The sequence below is a fragment of the Somniosus microcephalus genome, chromosome 28 (assembly GCF_052327205.1).
Source record: "Somniosus microcephalus isolate GS21.2 chromosome 28, FLI_Smic_1.0, whole genome shotgun sequence".
NCBI classification, from domain to species: Eukaryota; Metazoa; Chordata; class Chondrichthyes; order Squaliformes; family Somniosidae; genus Somniosus; species Somniosus microcephalus.
In genome coordinates this window covers 11802939-11820628 of record NC_141014.1, presented here as the reverse complement: position 1 = coordinate 11820628, position 17690 = coordinate 11802939, and the positions used below count along the sequence as shown (strand labels likewise).

General features: G+C 47.9%; 1 non-coding gene across 1 annotated transcript; it reads left to right on the top strand.

Annotated features, from left to right (window-relative positions):
• Nucleotides 1-11175: 11175 nt before the first annotated feature.
• Nucleotides 11176-11249, top strand: trnar-ccu (transfer RNA arginine (anticodon CCU)). Its single transcript has one exon. It is a non-coding gene; the product is annotated as a tRNA-Arg (tRNA).
• The last annotated feature ends 6441 nt before the right edge of the window (nt 11250-17690 follow it).

Below are 17690 nucleotides of genomic sequence, written 5' to 3'. Positions count from 1 at the left end.
CCTGCTGAGTCTGTGACTGCCCCACTGGTTTATTTTGCTGCTGTCTGGGTCCTGACCAGAAATTCCCTCTCCTGGGCCGACGTCCATTTCTCCACCGTTTCCGGATCTTATGGTGGCCTCCAACTTCACCACCGCTTTCTGCCCCATGGCAATTCTCCACATTTCCACGGAAATATCTCTCGGTAACTCTATCCCTCTTCAATCTTCTCAACTTGTCTTCAGTATGGTTGACCACACCATCATGCTACAACGCCTCTCCTCTGATCTATCCTTGGCCCCCTCCTATTTCTCATCTACATGCTGCCCCTTGGCAACATCAGCTGAAAATACAATGTCAGATTCCACATGTACAGTGACGATACCCAATTGTACCTCACCACCATCTCTCGTGACCCCACCACTGTCTCTGATTTATCTGACATCCGGTATTGTATGAGCAGAAATTTCCTCCAAATTTTTTATTCATTCACGGGATCTGGGCGTCGCTAGCAAAGCCAACATTTATTGCCCATTCCTAATAGCCCTTGAGAAGGTGGTACTGAGCAGCCTTCTTGAACCGCTGCAGTCCGTGTGGTGAAGGTACTCCCATAGTGCTGTTGGGGAGGGAGTTCCGGGATTTTGACCCAGCGATGATGAAGGAATGGCCGATATACTTCCAAGTCAGGATGGTGTGTGACTTGATGAGGAAGATGGAGCTGGTGGTGTTCCCATGTGCCTGCTACCCTTGTCCTTCGCGGTCACGGATTTGGGAGGTGCTGCCGAAGAAACCTTGGCAAGTTGGTGCTTTGGCCAATTAGGTTTCCCCTCATGTTGGTTCTCTCACCACCTGCCACAGGCCCAGCCTGGCAACTTGGCCAGCTCGGTCAGTAGTGGTGGTACCGAGCCACCTTTGGTGATGGACATTGAATGGAGGGCGGTAGGTGGTAATCAGCATGAGGTTTCCTTGCCCATGTTTGGCCTGATGCCATGGCAAACAATCCCATGGCTCTATTTCAAAGAACAGTAAGGGTGTTCTCCCCAGTGTCCTGTGGCCAATATTTATCCCTCAACCAACATCACTGAAACAGATTATCTGGTCATTATCACGTTGCTGCTTGTGGGAGCTTGCTGTGCGTAAATTGGATGCCGCATTTCCTACATTATAGCAGGGACTACACTTCAAAAAGTGCTTCATTGGCTGTAAAGTGCTTTGGGATGTCCAGTGGTCATGGAAGGCGCTAGGTAAATACAAGTCTTTTTTCATTTTTCCTTCGTTTCATCAACGGCCGTGTCTTCAGCTGCCCGGGCCCTAAGCTCTGGAATTCCCTCCCGAAATATCTCCGCCTCACTACCTCTCTCTCCTCCTTTAAGATGCTCCATAAAACCTACCTCTTTAACCAAGCTTTTGGTCATCTGTCCTAATAGCTCCTTATGTGGCTTGGTGTCAAAGTTTGTTTGACAGTCGCTCCTGTGTTACTACGATAAATGCGCTATACCAATGCAAGTTGTTGTTGTAGATGGCTCTGGTATGGCACGAGCAGTGGCAGATATGATGGGTGAAAATAGCTCCCATCTGTGCTTATCTTTCCAAGACTCTGAAACTGTGAGGCTGATGTCACAATTCGGAGCGGTCAATTGCCCTCAGGTTGGGTGTTTTTTGTATTCAGCCCCAGTGGCCTAATGGATAAGGCACTGGCCTCCTAAGTTCAGGGATTGTGAGTTCGTGTCCCATCTGGGGTGATGTATTTTTAAAGATTGACACGATCGAAGGTTTAATCCGGGCCAGTGGTGGAAGGTATAGTAAGGCAGGGAGACTTCATTAACAGGAAGGTGTCATTACCCATGAGCCAAGATTCCATCAAGGCCGTGATGTCAATGCAATCACCCACAATAAGCTCATGGATGGTAAGTGTAGTGTATGTACCCGTCTACCTTTAAGAGAACTAGTGTATGTAACCGTCCACCTTTAAGAGAACTAACTTAGGTGTTGCACTACTTTGTTAGCTTCTGTATACTGTAATACCGACGGTGACCACACCGGTATATAAGTGCTGTGTCAGGATTTATTGGGCAGATTCGCCCTAACCTTCGAATAGTAAAGTCCTGTTTTAAGTTACTCTGGTAGTCTGTGTATTAATTAACTAAACAACCCACAGACTTTACAGTGGCGACGGGTCCGATCGTACCCTGCGGCAACAATACTTCCGAAGCAGTTAACGAGCGTTGAGAAGAGGCAACCGCCCTCGTCATTCTGCTGGGAGAAAACGCGAGTCTGCAGAGCTGGAAAGGAGGAAGAATTCAGAGACAAAGACTTCCATCAGCAATAGGCACTGACTGTCCCTTCTGCCACGGTGAGGAGTGAGCCGATCAGCACGAGAAGCAAGCCGGCCACGGTGACTGTGAGTAAGGGAAAAGTAAAAAGAATAACCGGAGGATAAGGGCGGTGCACTCGACCACGGTCGAGGGGGAAAGGAGCCGGACAGAAGTCGGGCCCAGAGGCGCTGAGACAGGGGCAGCGTGGAGCAAGGAAGCCGCGGTACAGACAGGCTGGGGACGCAACGGCATCGTGAGACAGCTAGACCGCGACCGGCGAAAAAGGCCGGGCAGCGACCGAAGCCACGAAGCGCTGCGACCGGGAGCGTAGGCGCGGGAAGATATAAAAACTCAGCCGCAGCCGGGGAGGGAAGCACCGGACTGCGAGAGGGCTGGGAGGCGCGATTGGGAGCCGAGCGAGCGGGAGAGGCAGAGCCGACCCAGGGAGACTGAGCGAGAGCCAGTCCAGCGGCTGAAACTGTTCGCCGTCAACGGGGTGTACCCAGCGCCGGTAGAGCCGAGCGAGCGGGAGAGAGACAGAGCCCGAGCAAGGGGAACTGAGCGAGAGCCAGCCCAGCGGCTGAAACTGTTCGCCGTCAACGGGGTGTACCCAGCGCCGGTTGCCCTGCCGAGAAAAGGGAAAGCACTGAAGCCGACGCGCAGGCTGTGAACCTGAAAGCCAGCGGCCGTCGCCCGTCGGGAAAGTGTACCCCTCCCGCCAGGGGAAGAAACGCGGGAAGCCGCCATTAGGTGGAGAAGAAGACAGAAGCGGGGAACCACCATTGAAGTGGGCGGGGAGAGAAGATAAGCGCGGGAAACCGCCATTTTCGCGGGAACCGCCATCTTGAAGAAAAAAAAAGAAAATTTAAAGAAATAATCCGTGGTGTTATCAGGAAGAGAGGAAGATGCCTAAGCGTGGTAACATCAACGATTTTAATTCCGAGGTAGAAGACTGGGCCACGTATGTGGAACGCATTGAGATCTATGGTGAGGCCAATAAAATAGAAGAAGATGACAAAGCTATAACCTTGCTAAACTCGATGGGCGCGAAGACATACGGGCTCTTGAAGCATCTACTAGCACCAGCTAAACCGGCGGATCAGACTTTCGATGATATTGTTGCTGTCCTGAAGGATCATTTTAACCCCGCACCACTGATGTTAGTGGAACGATCCAAATTTTACGCGAGAACGCAACGGAAAGAGGAAAGCAACGCGGAGTACCTGATTGAACTGCGTAGGCTAGCGAAACACTGTCAGTTTAGGGAAAATCTGGCAGAGGCACTCAGAGACAAATTCGTGTGCGGAATGTCGAAGGAAGAAACACAAAAACGACTGCTCGAAGAGAACGATCTTACACTTGATAAGGTTGTCCTTATTGCTGCATCGAACGAAGCCGCAGCGAAAGGAACGGCGGAAATGCAGCTAAAGGCAGCGGCACTCAGTGTGCAGCAAATTACTTCGGGTACAACGAAATGCTATCGTTGTGGGAAGACAACACACGACCAGAACCAATGCTGGTTTAAAAACCAGGAATGTAGGAAATGTGGCAAGCTCGGTCACATAGCTAAGGTATGCCGGTCAGGAAAGAAGGCCAACAATAATGAGTCACCACAAAAGAGGTACAGGAAGGTACATGAGGTGACTAGGAAGAGTCCGGAAGAACAGAATTCGGACTCACACTCCAACTGCAAGGAACTGGATAGTCTGAGAATTCACATTGTGAGTAATGAAGCTGACCGACAAGCTATCTGGATCACACTACAGATTGCAAAAGTCCAAGTGAAAATGGAAGTGGACACCGGATCGGTGTTGACGGTCATGAATAAGCATGATTATAAGAAGTTATTCAAGCATATTCCCCTACGGGATACGGAACTAGTATTGCAGACATACACGGGGCACAAAGTATACCCCATCGGAAAGATAGAAGTCAAGGTGAGATACAAGGACAAAGATCACCAAAGGATGGACCTGTATGTGTTGCCTGAGGGAGGTCCACCACTTCTGGGACGGGAGTGGATCAGGAAAATAAAGATAGACTGGCATTCACTAAACACCATGACGGTAGATTCCGGAAAGGAAGATGTCAAACCTGAACGGTTGTCCAGAATATTGGACGAAGCTAAAGAGGTATTCCAGCAAGGACTGGGAACACTGCGAGGAATTAAAGCAAAGGTTAAGATTGCAGAACATGCAAGCCCAAAATTTTTCAAAGCCAGATCGGTACCTTACACGATACGACCTGCTGTGGAGGCAGAACTGGAAGAACTTGAGCGATCAGGGGTACTGTCAAAAGTGGACTGGAGTGAGTGGGCCACGTCCATTGTTCCCGTCATGAAGTCTTCACCAAGTAACAAGCCAGGGGGACCGGGGAAGGTCCGCATCTGCGGAGACTTCAAGATCACAGTGAATCCGGTGCTTCACACGGTACAATACCCGCTTCCGAGGATTGAAGATATCTTTGCTTCGTTGGCTGGAGGGAAACACTTCACCAAGATAGACATGGCACAGGCATACTTACAAATGGAAGTCGAGGAAGAGTCGCGTCAGTACCTCACCATCAACACACACAGAGGCTTGTATCGTTATAATAGACTGGTTTTTGGGGTAGCTTTGGCTCCAGCAATTTGGCAGAGGGCCATGGAGCAGGTATTACAAGGAATTCCAAGCACGCAGTGTTACTTAGACGATATCCTGATTACGGGAGAAGACGAGGAAGAACACCTCACAAATTTGAAACTGGTGCTCACTAGGTTGAAGGAATATGGCCTTCGAGTTAATCGCAAGAAATGTGAGTTCTTCCAAAAACGGATCTCGTACTGCAGTCATGTCATTGACCGAGAGGGGCTGCACAAGTCACCTGACAAGATAGAAGCTGTCGTGAAGGCCCCCGCTCCGGAAAACGTATCACAGTTAAGATCATTCTTGGGGTTGATTAATTATTATCACAAGTTTCTGCCGAATCTATCCACGGTGCTGCATCCGCTGAATGCTCTGTTGCGGAAAGAAGTACCATGGAAGTGGAGTGAGGAATGTAAAAAGGCCTTTCGCAGAAGCAAGGCGTTGATTACCTCTGAAGAAGTGTTGGCTCATTTCAACCCAACGTTACCTCTTCGTCTAGCTTGTGATGCTTCCCCCTATGGAATTGGAGCAGTACTTTCACACAAGTTACCAAATGGCTCGGAAAGGCCAGTGGCATTCGCGTCCCGATCATTGACCTCCGCGGAGCGAAATTATGCTCAAAAAGATAGGGAGGCCCTCAGCCTTGTGTGGGGCGTAAAGAAATTCAATCATTACCTGCAGGGCAAGAAGTTCACATTACTGACAGACCACCAGCTGTTGGTGTCCATATTCAACCCTAACAAGGCCGTTTCCACCATGACAGCGCAAAGGTTACAGAGGTGGTCCGTGTTACTTGGGGCACACCAATATGACATCGAATACAAAAGGTCCAAACAGCATGGAAATGCTGATGGGTTATCGCGCTTGCCATTGCCGATAGTAGAAGAAGCGACTACAGTGGACCCGGTAGAGATGTTCCACTCATCCATAGTGGAATGTCTACCAGTAACAAATTCGATGATCGAAAACGAAACAAGAAATGACCCGACTCTCTCACGAGTCTATGATTTAGCGGTGGAGGGATGGCCAGCACAGGGCGAACCAACGCTGCCAGCATTTTCGCAGAGAAAAGAACAGCTGTCAGTGTGTCGAGGAACCCTGATGTGTGGATCTAGAGTGGTGATTCCACCCAAACTTCAACAGAAGGTGTTAAAGGAGCTGCACGAGGGACATCTGGGTGGAGTGAAAATGAAGAACCTAGCAAGAGCGTTTGTGTGGTGGCCAGGCATTGATGGGGACATCGAAGAAATCACTAGGAGCTGTCTAGGATGCCAGAAGGTCCAAAACGCGCCACCACAGGCTCCTCTGCATCCATGGGAGTGGCCCTCATCTCCTTGGCAAAGGGTACACATCGACTTTGCTGGTCCATTTATGGACTCAATGTTTCTAATAGCGGTGGATGCACACTCCAAGTGGCCGGAGGTAATAAAGATGTCCACCACCACCACGGAAAAAACCATCACAGTGTTAAGGACCATGTTTGCTTGGAATGGGCTGCCGGAACAGATCTGTTCTGATAATGGACCGCAATTTGTGTCCGAAGAATTCAAGAAATTCTTAAAGAGCAATGGGGTTAAGCACTACATGTCAGCCCCATACCATCCCGCCTCCAATGGATTGGCTGAAAGGTTTGTCCAGACCTTCAAGAAGGCCATAAAGGCCATAGGTAATGAAGCCATTAACTTACAACATAAGGTGGATAGCTTCTTGTTGGCGTACAGGAATACAACACATGCGGTCACAAATCAAACTCCCGCCATGATGTTTTTTAATAGACGACTAAGATGCCGGCTGGATTTGCTTAAGCCAAACATCAGAAGGGACGTAGAGAACCGGCAATTCCAGGGCATGAATGAAAGGCCAACTAGATCTTTTCAGATAGGTCAACAAGTTTTGGCCCGGGACTACCGTACCGAGAAATGGCAGCCTGGAACTATTGGAAAAAGGCTAGGGCCGTTGATGTATACGGTGGACATTGGGGACAGTATAATAAGGCGCCATGTTGACCAGATCATAGGGTCAGCCACAAATGGCCAACCTACTCCACCACCTTACACAGTTAATGTTGAGACAGAGATACCCAGAACACCTACCTCCGATCTGGTAATACTGGAATCAGATGAACCTGACACTGTCCTTCAAGCCGAATCGACCTTGCCAGAAGCACCTACTACCCCGCCGGGAGTTACGACACCACCGAGGCGTTATCCGGACAGAGTCCGGAAACCTCCAGAGAGACTGAATCTGTGAACTGTCTTGCATAGAGTTGTATATATGTTACAATGTATGTTTAGTGGGGAATCAGTATGTTGTAAGCTAAAAAGGGAGGATTGTAGTGTATGTACCCATCTACCTTTAAGAGAACTATTCTATGTAACCGTCCACCTTTAAGAGAACTACTTTAGGTGTTGCACTACTTTGTTGGCTTCTGTATACTGTAATACCGACGGTGACCACACCGGTATATAAGTGCTGTGTCAGGATTTATTGGGCAGATTCGCCCTGACCTTCGAATAGTAAAGTCCTGTTTTAAGTTACTCTGGTAGTCTGTGTATTAATTAGCTAAACAACCCACAGACTTTACAGTAAGCACCTTGTTCACAAGTGATTGGACATTCTGGATTAGTTGTGGAGAGGGGCGGTGATAGCTGATCTGCTGGCAGAGTCCACAGCGACAGGGGTGAGTGGGATGGGAAGGATAAGATTATCTCCCAGATGGCAATCTGGGCGGGAGGTTCGGTGAGCGATAAGGCACTGGTCTCCTAAGCCAAGGATTGATGATTCAAACTTGTCTCACAGGTGATGATACCGTCCTCCTTAATGCAGCCTCCCCGCCTGGCTGTACCTTTCACCACTTGCCCTATAAAACCACCGCCGTATTGTCAATCTTTCAAAATCATCACCTCAGATGGAACTTGAACCCACAATCCATGGTTTAGGAGGACCAGTGCCTTATCCATTAGGCCACTGGAACTTAATGGACAAGGTGACCCACCTGAGGACAATTGACCGCTCTGAAATATGACATCTGGCTCACATTTTTAGTATCTCACCAAATTAAGCTCAGATGGAAGCTATTTTCACCCATCATATCTGTCACTGCTCGCGCCATACCAGGCCAGCAACAACAACAACTTGCATTGGTATAGTGCCTTTAGCATAGTAACACACGAGCGATTGTCAAACAAAATTTGTCACCAAGCCAGATAAGGAGCTATTAGGACAGATGACCAAAAGCTTGGTTAAGCAGGTAGGTTTTACAGAGCATCTTAAAGGAGCAGAGGGAGGTAGAGAGTTGGAGATGTTTAGGAAGTGAATTCCAGAGCTTGGGGCCCAGGTAGTTGAAAACACGGCCACCAATGGTGGAGCGATGGAAATAGGGGATGTGAGAGAGGCCAGAATTGGAGGAGCGCAGAGATCTTGGTTTATTGTAGAGCTGGAGAAGGTTACAGAGACAGGGAGGGGAAAGGCCATGGAGGGATTGGAACACAAGGATGAGAATTTTAAAATCGAAGCGTTGCTGGACTGGGAGTCAGTGTGGATTGGTGAGCACAGGGTGACGGGTGAACCGGACTTGGTGCGAGTTAGGATACGGGCAGCAGAATTTTGAATGAGCTCAATTGATGAGTCCCATTTTCATGGTAACTCAATGAAATAAAAAAATCTTTCCTTGTAGGAAATTGAAGGTGGTTCCTGGGCTGGCACCTCCCTCGCTCTAAACTAGATCTTTGGGCATCTGATGACATCCCTCCCCCAAATCTCCTCTCCTCCATTGTTTTATTTCTCCAGCCTCTAATAGTGGCTACATTTCAGCCCAAACTACAAGTTTAAAGTATTCTGGGCAATTTTCCACTTTGTTAAGTGCTCCATCCACCACTTGCCCCGCCTGAACTGCCGTTGTGTCCATCTTTAAAAACACATCGCCCCAGATGGGATTTAAACTCACAGTTCCAGGCTTAAGAAGCCAGTGCCTTATCCATTAGGCCACTGGGGCAGAATACACAGTGAACCCTGCCTGAGGGCAACTGACCGCTCCGAAATGTGACATCATCCTCACATTTTCAGTCTTAGGAAGTGAAGCACAGATGGAATCTATTTCCACCCATCGTATCTGCCGCTAGCACCATACCAGAGACATCTACAACAACTTGCATTTATATAGCAACTTTAACATAGTAAAACGTCCCGTGGCGCTTCACCACACAGCTTTCCTTCCTGACCCCAAGTTAGCTGATATTTAAATGGTTCCTTCTCCTCAGGTACTCTCCCCCTCCCCTTCAAATCGGTTGCCATCACGCCCCCCCTCAAAAAATCCACTTTTGACACCTCTGTCTTTGCAAACTACCGGCCCATCTCCAACCTCCCTTTTCATCCAAGGTCCTTGAACTTGCTGTCACCTCCCAAATCTGTGCCCATCTTTCCCTCAACTCCATGTTTGAATCCCTCCAATTAGATTTCCGCCCCGCCACAGTACTGAAAAGGCTCTTATCAAAGTCACAAATAACATCCTATGTGTCTGTGTCCATGGTAAACTATCCCTCTTCAACCTTCTCAACTTGTCTTCAGTCGGTGTAGGGTAGGGACCGGGTAGGGACCGGGTGCTAGGGTTTGGATGATCAGCCATGATCTCGTTGAATGGCGGGGCAGGCTCAAAGGGCCGAATGGCCTACTCCTGCTCCTATCTTCTATGCTTCTATGTTTCTATGTTTCTATGTATGGTTGACCACACCATCATGTTACAACGCCTCTCCTCCGTTGTCCAGCTGGGTGGGACTGCACTTGCCTGATTCCACTCTCATCCAGCCAATCATAGCCAGAGAATCACCTGCAATGGTTTCTTTTCCCACTCCAGCACTGTTACCTCTGGAGTCCCCCAAGGATCTATCCTTGGCCCCCTCCTATTTCTCATCTACATGCTGCCCCTTGGCAACATCAGCTGAAAATACAATGTCAGATTCCACATGTACAGTGACGATACCCAACTGTACCTCACCACCACCTCTCGCGACCCCGTCACTGTCTCTGATTTATCTGACATCCGGTATTGTATGAGCAGAAATTTCCTCCAAATTTTTTATTCATTCACGGGATCTGGGCGTCGCTAGCAAAGCCAACATTTATTGCCCATCCCTAATAGCCCTTGAGAAAGTGGTGGTGAGCAGCCTTCTTGAACCGCTGCAGTCCGTGTGGTGAAGGTACTCCCATAGTGCTGTTGGGGAGGGAGTTCTGGGATTTCGACCCAGCGACGATGAAGGAACGGCCGATATACTTCCAAGTCAGGATGGTGTATGGCTTGATGGGGAAGATGGAGCTGGTGGTGTTCCCATGTGCCTTCTACCCTTGTCCTTCGAGGTCACGGGTTTGGGAGGTGCTGCCGAAGAAACCTTGGTGAGTTGGTGGTTTGGCCAATTAGGTTTTCCCTCATGTTGGTTCACTCACCACCTGCCACAGGCCCAGTCTGGCAACTTGGCCAGCTCGGTCAGTAGTGGTGGTACCGAGCCACCTTTGGTGATGGACATTGACTGGAGGGTGGTAGGTGGTAATCAGCATGAGGTTTCCTTGCCCATGTTTGGCCTGATGCCATGGCAAACAATCCCATGGCTCTATTTCAAAGAAGAGTAAGGGTGTTCTCCCCATTGTCCTGTGACCAATATTTATCCCTCAGCCAGCATCACTGAAACAGATTATCTGGTCATTATCACGTTGCTGCTTGTGGGAGCTTGCTGTGCGTAAATTGGATGCCGCATTTCCTACATTACAACAGTGACTACACTTCAAAAAGTGCTTCATTGGCTGTAAAGTGCTTTGGGACGTCCAGTGGTCATGGAAGGCGCTATATAAATACAAGTCTTTTTTCCTTTTTCCTTCGTTTCATCAACGGCCGTGTCTTCAGCTGCCCGGGCCCTAAGCTCTGGAATTCCCTCCCGAAATATCTCCGCCTCGCTACCTCTCTCTCCTCCTTTAAGATGCTCCATAAAACCTACCTCTTTAACCAAGCTTTTGGTCATCTGTCCTAATAGCTCCTTATGTGGCTTGGTGTCAAAGTTTGTTTGACAATCGCTCCTGTGTTACTATGATAAATGCGCTATACCAATGCAAGTTGTTGTTGTAGATGGCTCTGGTATGGCGCGAGCAGTGGCAGATATGATGGGTGAAAATAGCTGCCATCTGTGCTTATCTTTCTAAGGCTCTGAAACTGAGGCTGATGTCACAATTCGGAGCGGTCAATTGCCCTCAGGTTGTGTGCTTTTTGTATTCAGCCCCAGTGGCCTAATGGATAAGGCACTGGCCTCCTGAGCCAGGGGTTGTGGTGTTCGAGTCCTATCTGGGGTGATGTGTTTTTAAAGATTGACACAATGGCGGTTTAGGCGGGGCAAGCGGTGGAAGGAGCACTTAAAAAAGTGGAAAATTGACCAAAATACTTTAAACTTGCAGTTTGGGCAAAAATGCAGCCACTATTAGAGGCTGGAGAAATTAAACAATGGAAGAGAGGAGATTTGGGGGAGGGATGGCATCAGATGCGCAAAGATCTAGTTTCGAGCGCGGGCGGTGCCAGCCCAGGAACCATCTTCAATTTCCTTCAAGGAAAGATTTATTTTATTTCATTGAGCTACCATGAAAATTATGATTCATAAATTGAGCTCATTCAAAATACTGCTGCCCATATCCTAACACGCACCAAGTCCGGTTCACCCGTCACCCTGTGCTCACTAACCCACACTGACTCCCAGTCCAGCAATGCTTCGATTTTAAAATTCTCATCCTTGTGTTCAAATCCCTCCATGGCCTCGCCCCTCGCTGTCTCTGTAACCTCCTCCAGCCCGACAATAATCCAAGATCTCTGCGCTTCTCCAATTCTGGCCTCTCTCACATCCCCTATTTCCATCGCTCCACCATTGGCGGCCGTGCTTTCAACTGCCTGGGCCCCAAGCTCTGGAATTCCCTCCCTAAATATCTCCGCCTCTCTACCGCCCTCTCCTCCTTTAAGATGCTCTGAAAAACCTAACTCTAACCAAGCTTTTGCTCATCTGTCCTAATAGCTCCTTTTGTGGCTTGGTGACAAACTTTGTTTGACAGTCGCTCCTGTGTTACTACGCTAAAGGCGCTATACCAATGCAAGTTGTTGTTGTAGATGGCTTGGTATGGCGCGAGCAGTGGCCAATATGGTGGGTGGAAATAGCTTCCATCTCGGGGTGGACAGTTGTCCTCAGGTGGGTTATATTGCGTGTTCAGCCCTTGTGCCCTAATGGATAAGGCGACTAGCCTCTTAAGTCAGGTATTGTGGGTTCCAATCCCATCTGGGGTGACGCTGCTTTAAAGATTGACTGTATGGTGGTTTAGGCAGGGCAAGTCGTGGAAGGTGCAGCCGGGCAGGCAGGCTGCATGACGAAGGATGGTGTCATCACCTGTAAGCCAAGTTTATGTCAAGGCTGTGATGTAAATGTGATCATTCACAGTAAACTCATGGATGGTGAGGTTCACAAGTGGATGGGCATTCTGTAGGGATTTGGGAGGGCAGAGTTACTGTGAGATATTTCTGTGGAAATGTGGAGAATTGCCGTGGGGCACAAAGCGGTGGTGAATTTGGAGGCCACCATAAGATCTGGAAACGGTGGAGAAATGGACGTTGGCCCAGGAGAGGGAATTTTTGGTCAGGACCCAGACATCAGCAAAATAAACCAGTGGGACAGTCACAGACTCAGCAGGTAACAGCAGCGATGGGCTGTAAACTGGACAAAGGCTGCCAATGGTGGAGCAATTACAATAGGGGATGTGATAGAGGCCAGAATTGGAGAAGCGCAGAGATCTTGGTTTATTGTCGGGCTGGAGAAGGTTACAGAGACAGCGAGGGGCGAGGCCATGGAGGGATTTGAAGACAAGGATGAGAATTTTAAAATTGAAGCGTTGCTGGACTGGGAGTCAGTGTGGGTCAGTGAGCACAGGGTGACGGGTGAACCGGACTTGGTGCGAGTTAGGATACGGGCAGCAGAATTCTGGATGAGCTCAATTGATGAGTCCCATTTTCATGGTGTTTCCCCGTTCAACGGAAGAAATAAAATTATTAAATGGAAGAAAAATGATAATTCACTGAAATAAATGACTTGACACGAAAAGCACCAAAGTGATGAGTAACAGAAAGGAGCACAATTGTAGTCTAAGTAGAATCAGTGAGTACAACTGAAGAATGAAAACATCGCAACACAAGAGAAAGCATTAACTCACAAATAATTCAAAACAAATCAGTAAACTAAAAGAATAAAATGAGAGAATGAAAGTAAAAGCGTTAACTCAATGAAATAAAACACTTTCCTTGAAGGAAATTCAAGTTGTCTCCTGGGCTGGCAGCTCCCTCGGGAGCTCCCTCGCTCTGCGACTCTATCCTTGACCATCCGGTGCCCTCCTTCACCATTTCTCCCCAATCTCCTCTCTTCCATTGTTTAATTTCCCCAGCCTCTAATAGTGGCTGCATTTTAGCCCAAATGACAAGTTTAAAGCACCCTAGTCCCACTGCCCCTTTTTCCACTTTCGAAAGTGCACTTTCTACCACTTGCCCTGTCAAAACCACCATTGCGTCAATCCTTAAAAACACTTCGTCCCAGATGGAACTCGAACCCACAATCATAACTAACTTAGAAAAATCCAGTGCCTTATCCATTAGGCCACTGGGGCTGAACACATAAAGCAGCCCACATGAGGGCAACTGACCACTCCGAAATGTGACATTTTCAGTTTGAGAAAGATAAGCACAGATGGAATCTATTTCCACCCATCGTATCTGCCGATAGCACCATACCAGAGCAATCTACAACAACAACTTGCATTTATATAGCACCTTTAACATAGTAAAACGTCCCGTGGCGTTTCACCACACAACTTTCCTTCCTGACCCCATGTTAGCTGATATTTAAATGGTTCCTTCTCCTCAGGTACTCTCTCCCCTTCAAATCAGCCGCCATCTCCTCAAAAATACACTCTTGACGCCTCTGTCTTTGCAAACTACCGCCGCATCTCCAACCTCCCTTTTCATCCAAGGTCCTCGAACTTGCTGTCACCTCCCAAATCTGTGCCCATCTTTCCCTCAACTCCATGTTTGAATCCCACCAATTAGATTTCCGCCCCGCCACAGTACTGAAAAGGCTCTTATCAAAGTCACAAATAACATCCTATGTGTCTGTGTCCATGGTAAACTATCGCTCTTCAATCTTCTCAACTTGTCTTCAGTATGGTTGACCACACCATCATGCTACAATGCCTCTCCTCCGTCGTCCAGCTGGGTGGGACTGCACTTGCCTGGTTTCACTCTTATCTAGCCAATCGTAGCCAGACAATCACCTGCAATGGTTTCTATTCCCGCTCCCGCGCTGTTACCTCTGGAGACCCCCAAGGATCTATCTTTGGCCCCCTCCTATTTCTCATCTACATGCTGCCCCTTGACAACATCAGCTGAAGATACAATGTCAGATTCCACATGTACAGTGACGATACCCAACTGTACCTCACCACCATCTCTCGCGACCCCGTCACTGTCTCTGATTTATCTGACATCCGGTATTATATGAGCAGAAATTTCCTCCAAATTTTTTATTCATTCACGGGATCTGGGCGTTGTAAAGTCTGTGGGTTGTATAGCGAAGTAATACACAGACTACAAGAGTAACTTAAACAGGACTTTACTATTCGAAGGTCAGGGCGAATCTGCCCAATAAATTCTGCCACAGCACTTATATACCGGTGTGGTCACCGTCGGTATTACAGGATACAGCAGCCAGGATAAAGTAGTGCCACACCTAAAATAGTTCTCTTAAAGGTGGACGGTTACATACAATAGTTCTCTTAAAGGTAGAACAGTTACATACACTACAATCCTCCCTTTTTAGCTTACAACATACTTATTTCCCATTAACATAACATCATAACATATCCAACTTCATGTTACAACAGTTCACAGAGGTAGTCTCTGCGGAAACAGTTCACAGGTTCAGTCTCTGCGGGAAACAGTTCACAGATTCAGTCTCTGATCTTCTTGACTCGGTCCGGACCATGCCTCCGTGGTGTAGTCGGGTCACCTTGCTAGAGGGACTCATCCCATAGTCCTTCCCTAGACTTAACAGCTTTACTTCCATCACTTCTGAACCAGCATTGCTGACATTTTAAAATAAACAAAAAAAACAGTTGGATTGCCTTGGGAAATTTTCCTACTTTCCAACTGATTTGGCTCCGTTCGGGGGACCACGTGTGTGATCGGGTAGAGGTAATAATGGTTCAGATGGTTATCATCTTCTGCTTCGTCTTTTCCTTTTTTGCTTCTTGGAGACTCTCGGAGCTCCATTGTCAGCTGCCAGCTGTAACGCCACCATCTCCCTATGTTCCTTAGACTTTAAGTGATTCATCCTGATTTCGGCACTTTGGGAGTTCTCGGCACAAGCTGGGCAGACCAGGTCCTCGTAATATTCAGTGTCACTCAACAGATCATGGTAATATTCGGTGTCGTCCTGAGCTAGGCCAGCGAGAGGGTCTTCTATTTCCTCCTTACCCAGCTGGACGTTAGCCGAATTTTGTTCCAAATCCCGACATCTGTCCTGAAGAGACTTCATCATGCGTTCAGATTCATCCCGCTTTTTCTGGGCTTCCTGCAAGTCTTTTACTAATGACCTCATTTGTGATTTCAATACTTCAACTTCATTCGGAGATTGATTGATCGGACTATTCAATCCCTCTACTGAAGTCGCTGTTTCAGTATTCTGTTGTTCTACATTGCCATGCGTCAGCGTACTTTTGGCATCCAAGGGCTGTTCTGCTGCGGACTTCTCAGTCTGGGTTGCCACCTCAGCTCTTCCAATGACTTTTGAGAGCTCCCTTCCCTTTGAAGATTGAGGCTCGTATTTAAGTTTTTCCCATTTTAGAGTTTTATCCCTCAGCATATGAATGAGTTGGCTGACTGTTAACTCTTCTGCCATCATCCCTTTTCCATTAACTACAGGGCTGTTTATAACCTTGCCCTGGAGGAGTTGGCTGACTGTTAACTCTTCTGTCCTCATCCCTTTTCCATTAGCTGCAGGGCTGTTTAGAACCTTGTCCTGGGGCTCCTTTGCTGCTTCTACTTCGCCATCATCCGCAGCCCCCATCATTCGAATTTCCACAAATGAATCGTCCGGTGATGCTGCACCCAACTTCAGTAGGAGCTCGGAAGTCATGTCGACCAACTCAGCTTTTTCTGCCTGCTAACCATCGCCTTCAGTTGCGGCACATCTTGTTCCACCGGATTGGAGCACGCCCCTTCAGAAGCCGAATCAGCTTTGATTCGTTTGGCCTCCTCGTGCAGACGGTTTGTGTGCTCCTGCTCTCTTTTCTTCCCCAGCTGCTTCTGTTGTCTTTCCAGATTCTCCCATTCGGTATCATAGAACTTTTTCATTGCTTTCATCTCTTGCTCGAGACGGCAATTCAATTGTTCTAATTGCTGTCGTAATCTGAAATAAGTTTGCGTTCGAGCTCGATGTTCCTCAGTAATATATATGTCTGTAACTTGAACAGACTCAGAATTCTCTGTCAAGCTATGTTGTTGTTGTTCAGAGGAATTCTGTTCTGAAACTTTGTTCTCCTCTGGAGCATAAGCCTTTATGCCCACATTCGTTCTACCAACCTTAGTCAGCAAGTTCATTTTAGACTTGTCTTTCATGCTTGGGCTGGTCTTATCGTCATCCGTTTCAGAGTCTGAGCTGATTGTCTGCCCCGAGTCCTCACTCGTTATTGCTTTGAGGTAGTGCCATTCCATGTCTATTTTCTTGATCCACTCCCGTCCTAGAAGTGGTGGTCCTCCCTCAGGTAGTACGTATAAGTCCATTCCGGGGTGTTCTTTGCCCCTGTCTCTCACCTTGACTCTTATCTTTCCCATGGGGTATACTTTATGCCCCGTGTATGTCTGCAATATGAACTTGGTATCTCTCAAGGGTATATGTGAGAATAGCCGGTTGTAATCCCTTCGATTTATGACTGATAGGGCTGATCCAGTGTCCAATTCCATTCTCACTTGGACTCCGGCTATTTTTAGCATGACCCAGATAGTTTGTAGGTCAGCTTCCTTACTCACATTATGAATTCTCAGACTACCCAGTTCCTGGCCGCTTGGGTCTGAATCCGAATTCTGTTCATCTGAACTCTTCTCAATCACCTTGTGTACTTTGTTGTACTTTTCCTGTGATGGCTTTTTTTTTTGGTTGTTGGTCTTCTTCCCTGACCGGCATACTTTGGCTATGTGACCCAGTTTGCCACATTTCCTACAGTCCTGGTTTTTAAACCAGCATTGGTTCTGGTCGTGTGTTGTCCTCCCACAACGATAACATTTCGTTGCACCCGAAGTAATTTGATCCACACTGAGGACCGCTGCCTTCAGCTGCATTTCCGCAGTTCCTTTCGCTGCGGCTTCGTGTGATGCTGCAATAAGGACAGCCCTATCCAGTGTAAGGTCGTTCTCTTCGAGCAGTCGCTTTTGCGTTCCTTCCTTCGACAACCCGCACACGAACTTGTCTCGCAATGCCTCTGTCAGATTTCCTCCAAACTGGCAGTATTTCGCTAGCCTACGCAGTTCGACCAAGTATTCCGCGTTGCTTTCCTCTTTCCGTTGCGTTCTCGCATAAAATTTGAATTGTTCCGCCAACATCAGCGGTGTGGGGTTCAAGTGATCCTTCAGAACAGCAACAATATTATCGAAGGTTTGATCCGCCGGTTTAACTGGTGCTAGAAGATGCTTCAATAGCCCGTATGTCTTCGCCCCCA